Raw genomic sequence first — 5,776 nt, 5'->3', positions numbered from 1 at the left:
CCAGACACACACAGCACCCCCAGACACACACAGCACCCCCAGACACCACAGCACCCTCAGACACACACACAGCACCCCCAGACACACACAGCACCCCCAGACACACAGCACCCCAGATACACAAAGCACCCAGACACACACAGCACCCCCAGACACACACAGCACCCCCAAACACAAACAGCACCCTCAGACACACACAGCACCCCCAGACACACACAGCACCCTCAGACGCACACAGCACCCAGACCCACACAGCACCCAGACCCACACAGCACCCAGGCCCACACAGCACCCTCAGACACACACAGCACCCAGACCCACACAGCACCCTCAGACACACACAGCACCCTCAGACACACACAGCACACAGACCCACACAGCACCCAGACCCACACAGCACCCCCAGACACACACAGCACCCCCAGACACACACAGCACCCTCAGACACACACAGCACCCTCAGACACACACAGCACCCAGACCCAAACAGGACCTAGACCCACACAGCACCCAGACCCAAACAGCACCCCCAGACACACACAGCACCCCCAGACACACACAGCACCCTCAGACACACACAGCACCCAAACATACACAGCACCCTCACACACAGCACCCAGACACACAGCGCACCCTCACTCACACACAGCACCCTCAGACAGCACCCTCGCTCGCACACACACACACACATATATATATATATATATATATATATATATATATACATATATATATAATATATAAAATAACCCTCAGTGAGTTAAAAGACAAAGAAAATTAGAAACCTAGAATGTGACGGCAGATAAAAACACCCTTACACACACCCTCACACATACAATACTTCCATATATATATATATATATATATATATATATATATAAATATATATATACACACACTACAGCACCCCTCACACAGCACAGCTACATACATTACACTCCAGATACACACTAGATCCCTTACCCTATATGCACTCTTAATCCTCTACACACACACACAATCTCCTATACACACTCTGGGTCCTTTACACACTAGATCTCCTACACACACACACTGCACCACCTAAACACACACTACATTCCTTGTCAGCAAACACATACTACATTCTCTAAACACACCCTCTCTACAACCCCTACACACACTACGTCACCTATACACACACACTACAGCCCGTTTGCACACACTCGCTACATCCCCTATAACACTATGCCCCATATACACACACGCTGTACAGCCCCTAGCCACACATATTACACCACAAACACAAATGAAATTGACTTATTTACACAATACCACACCACACTCTACACACGCAATCCCACAAGCAGGCTCCAAACACATGCACCATACACTTTCCTGGCCCTTTTGTCCTCTGGTATCCCACTTGTGGAGACACCAGAGACAATTTAAAAGCCAACTCAGTGCAAGCATGTTATTACATTTGCTTGCGCTGCGCAGACCAAATTCAGGGCCTTTTTCTAATGCTAGAGCTCTTAAGCAGGGCTCTGCGCATTGAACCAACATGCTCACTTTGAGTGGGGCGTGCTTGTCATTAGTGATGACAAAACACACCCTTTCTGGCCCCGCCCCCTTCTTAGGGGGCCGCTCTGATTGAAAAATGCCCGGGCCTAATTTTTTTTCCAGTCCGGCCCTGGTGGGGAGTGGGGGGAGAAGAGGGAGGAAGAATAGCCATGTGTTGCAACCAAATTCGATCACCCAAAATATCAATAACTGTGTACATGAAATATTGGTCACAAACATTAAATGGCAATGATAAAAAACTGCATGCACTGAAAATTACAGTTACTAACTACAGGTATAATTGGTAACAATTCTATAGTAACACATGATAATATAGTAGCAATGTAGGAATATCTTCCAAGCTTCAGTCAGTATCGGGGAGTTGTGGGAGTTTCTGCAGGATGTTAAATGCAGAGCTTCACTATAGCTGTTCCTATGAGTATGAGTGTGAGGTGAGGCCTGAAGAACAGAGATTATGCAGATCCATCGTCAGACTACAACCATTGTTCTTCTGGCTCACTTCTTGCCTTTTCACTCATGATTCCCTCAATTGCCAGAAATAGCCATATAAATCTTACCTCCCTACATACCTCCTATTGAACATTTTTGGTGAATGTTTATTGCTTTGCTATCTTAATGGCACATCAGGGTTTTGATGGTCTTCTTGCTGGTGAACACCCTCTGGACCATCATCTCCTTAACCCCTTAAGGACCAAACTTCTGGAATAAAAGGGAATCATGACATGTCACACATGTAATGTGTCCTTAAGGGGTTAAGGATACCAGGATCTTAAAACACCCCAGGGCAAAATACTGCTACACCGTGAACTATGTTTGATCCCAAATTGAGTTTTGGTCTTCCAACCCTGACTATGATACCTCTCGGCCAAGTTAGTGACAATCTTTTGTTTAATCTTCTGAAAGAGGGTCCCTTGTGTCTGTGCTCTGGACTCTGATGCCTATTCCTTTATCCTATAGGGGTGCTCTATGATATTTATCAGCACCCTAAGACTGCCATCAAGTCAGTTTCTATCTTGCTGTCGAGAGCAAGCTGACCTTGCATTTGTGGTGGTTATTTGGGTTTTTACTGTATTTCTCTTTGTTTACTGTTTTCCTTGCTGCTGTTTTTCACAATAGTAGCCTGCATGTTTTTTCACAAAATAATGAAATAGTAAAATAATTTTATTTATAACACAAAATTCTAATTTAAAAAAAAATGTATTGCAAACCACTACATGTATATTCAACCTGCAAAATAACCTTAACAATGTGAAGACCCATGTTAAACATAACCCTTGTAATAGTGTTATAGCGTGCTGTGGCAGTGCAGGGTTAAATTACAATTAAATTACGCCGGCAGTGTTAAAACAAGATATTTCTCTGCAAACTGCCTTACGATGAGAAATCGGTGTCTACATATGCTGCTCTTCCTTGGTAAAGCAGTGTCAGTAGGTAAGAATACGTGAACTTTTATTTCATCAACAATTTTGACATTGAAGAAATAAAAATGCCACCGTCTTCTCTTTTTAAGTTCCTGCAGTATTTATATCAGGATGTAATTTAGCCCATATACCCCACAAAGTCCTCTAAAAAAGGTTAGTAAATTCAAATTGATTATTTATGTATTCCAGTGAAATTCCAATGGAACTTAATGCACAGAACACAGCTCCTTTCATCTGGCATTCTGCTCTGTACAAGCGAAACAAGTGCTGCTACATTCTTATAAGAGCTTCAGCAGTCCCTACACCCCTGGAGTACCATTGAAGACAGTGATGAACTATGGTCTCAATTCCCTTATTAGCTGTAAGACCTAAAAATTATATGTGCAATTAAAAGGCAAAATGCTGATATTACTCATAGGAAGCCCTTTGTACATTAGCAAGGTACAAAAGTCTGCTGACACTTTGTAACAGAGATAGTCAGCAGGGCCGAAGATTAATAAGGCATCATAAATTTGCAGAGTGAATGGGAGAAGAACAAGCATGTTGTACTGCAGATAAATAAAGACATGGTCAGCCTGACAAAGCCCTTAAAGGAAAAAGCAATCTTTCAAAGATGCAACCAGAATTCTGCTAGAAGAGGCTCCATATAATTTGTAGTTTTACATATCGTATTAATTCTTCTAAAACCTCCTGGATTAAATCAATTTTACTGTTTAAACTACTATTATGATAGAAAATACTGTTGTGACATTAAGTTATATATTTTTATTCCTATTACTTTTTTTTTCCATTCTGAAAAATTGTTGAACAGAAGATAAAGCAATTAGTAGCATGTTAAGATGAGCAGTCAATCCATCACACTGGCGTAATTTTTTATCCTGATTTACTTTCTTCTGCTAATATGGCGTTTTATCAAAGTCAGCAATTTATTGTGTATACATTTATTTATTTTAATGGTTTAATAAATTCATGCTCTGGAATGTGTTCTATAGTGCCAAAGGGCTTGGAAGAATACACAGCACAGATATTTGCATCGCTCATCCCAAGGTTTCTGAGGTTTGTTATATACGCTGGACACGATGTGACAATTAATTGAAACAAAGACTTCAGGTTTCCTGGGTTGCTACACATGCTTGAAATTCAGTGTTTACATCTATTTATTTAAGGCCTACCGTAATGACAGTGAAGTGATGTCATTAGCAGAATGATAAGAATATTATTGCAAATATATGGGTGTTTTATTTAATTTCCTGTTGTATTAAACCCCAAGTTTTATGAACAGATTTATAGTCATTCTAAGAAAAAAGAAGAAAAAAAATATTTGGCAAGAACATTGAATTTTTGTAATAATCAGTAAATGTGATACAAAATATGAATGCATATGATCACTTTTCATCAAAGGATGCTTCTATTGCCAAAAATGCAGATTCCCAAAATGTCAGCAGAAAAAAATATTATGTCTATGTATGGGCATAATGAAAAAGACCAGTTACCTAACTAAAACTTGCTTGGAAATTTAACTGTAAACATAGGCAGATAAAAACAGCTGATGGTGAAAATAATCACTCGTTCATGTTAATGATATCCACTCAAGGTTGTTTAGTTACAGTATATGATCATACATTGCATAAGCCTACCACAATGCCAATGTACCCAAGTACAATTAAGTGCATTAATCTTATTAGAGCAGGCATTAGGTTGCTAGAGTAGGACCTGCCAAAAATGGGGTACATTGACGTTGTGACAGGCTTATGCAATTTATGATAATATACTGTAACTAAACCTCCAAGGTGAGGTGTTTTTGGAGCTTTGAAATTGTTGTTTAGTGAATGAGTGAGTGTGCTGGATCTTGTATGTTGTATGAATACACAGTCACATAAAGTCACATACACACAGCCATACACAGTCATACACAGTCGAACTTAGTCACACATACAGTCTCTCACATACACACAAGTAAATAGTCACTCACGGTCACATGCACAGTTACAGGCACATAGTCACATGTTCTGTTTGACTCCGACCTCTCCTTCAATCCTCATGTTCAATCTATCGCCAAATCCTGTCATTTCCTTCTCAAAAACATTGCGTGCATCCGCCCCTACTTAACGCCAAATGCGACTAAGGTGTTGGTCCATTCCACTGTCCTTTCTCGCCTTGACTACTGTAATCCGCTTCTCAGTGGTCTTACGTGCTCCCAACTTGCGCCGTTACAGTCCATAATGAATGTGGCGGCGAGGCTCATCTTCCTGTCCGCCCGCACCTCCCATGCCTCACCCTTCTGTCAGTCCCTACATTGGCTTCCTATAAAATATAGAGCTCAATTTAAAATTCTGGTTCTTGCTTTCAAATTTCTACATAATGCTGCTCCCACCTATCTATCCTCCCTTATACACAAGTATGTCCTGTCTAGGCCCTTATGATCTGCTGAAGACTTATGTCTATCTTCTGTCCGTACTCCCACCTCTGATGCTCGCCTTCAAGATTTCTCGAGGGCTGCACCGTTCCTGTGGAACTCGCTTCCCTCCTCCGTTAGATGCTCACCCAGTCTCCACTCCTTCAAAAAATCGTTAAAAACCCACTTCTTCATAAAAGCGTATCAATTAAACTGTTAATAGCTCCCGACTGATTCCTCTTCTACAATTGTCACTGGTTTAATACTATCCTTACCTTTTGTGCCATTTTACCCCACTCCCTCTAGCATGTAAGCTCATTGAGCAGGGCCCTCAACCCCACTGTTCCTGTGTGTCCAACTTGTCTGGCTACAACTACATGTCTGTTCGTCCACCCATTGTAAAGCGCTGCGGAATTTG

Source organism: Pelobates fuscus, chromosome 1, assembly GCF_036172605.1.
Source record: "Pelobates fuscus isolate aPelFus1 chromosome 1, aPelFus1.pri, whole genome shotgun sequence".
NCBI classification, from domain to species: Eukaryota; Metazoa; Chordata; class Amphibia; order Anura; family Pelobatidae; genus Pelobates; species Pelobates fuscus.
The sequence above is the reverse complement of the archived record's forward strand: the minus strand, read 5'-3'. Positions refer to the sequence as shown.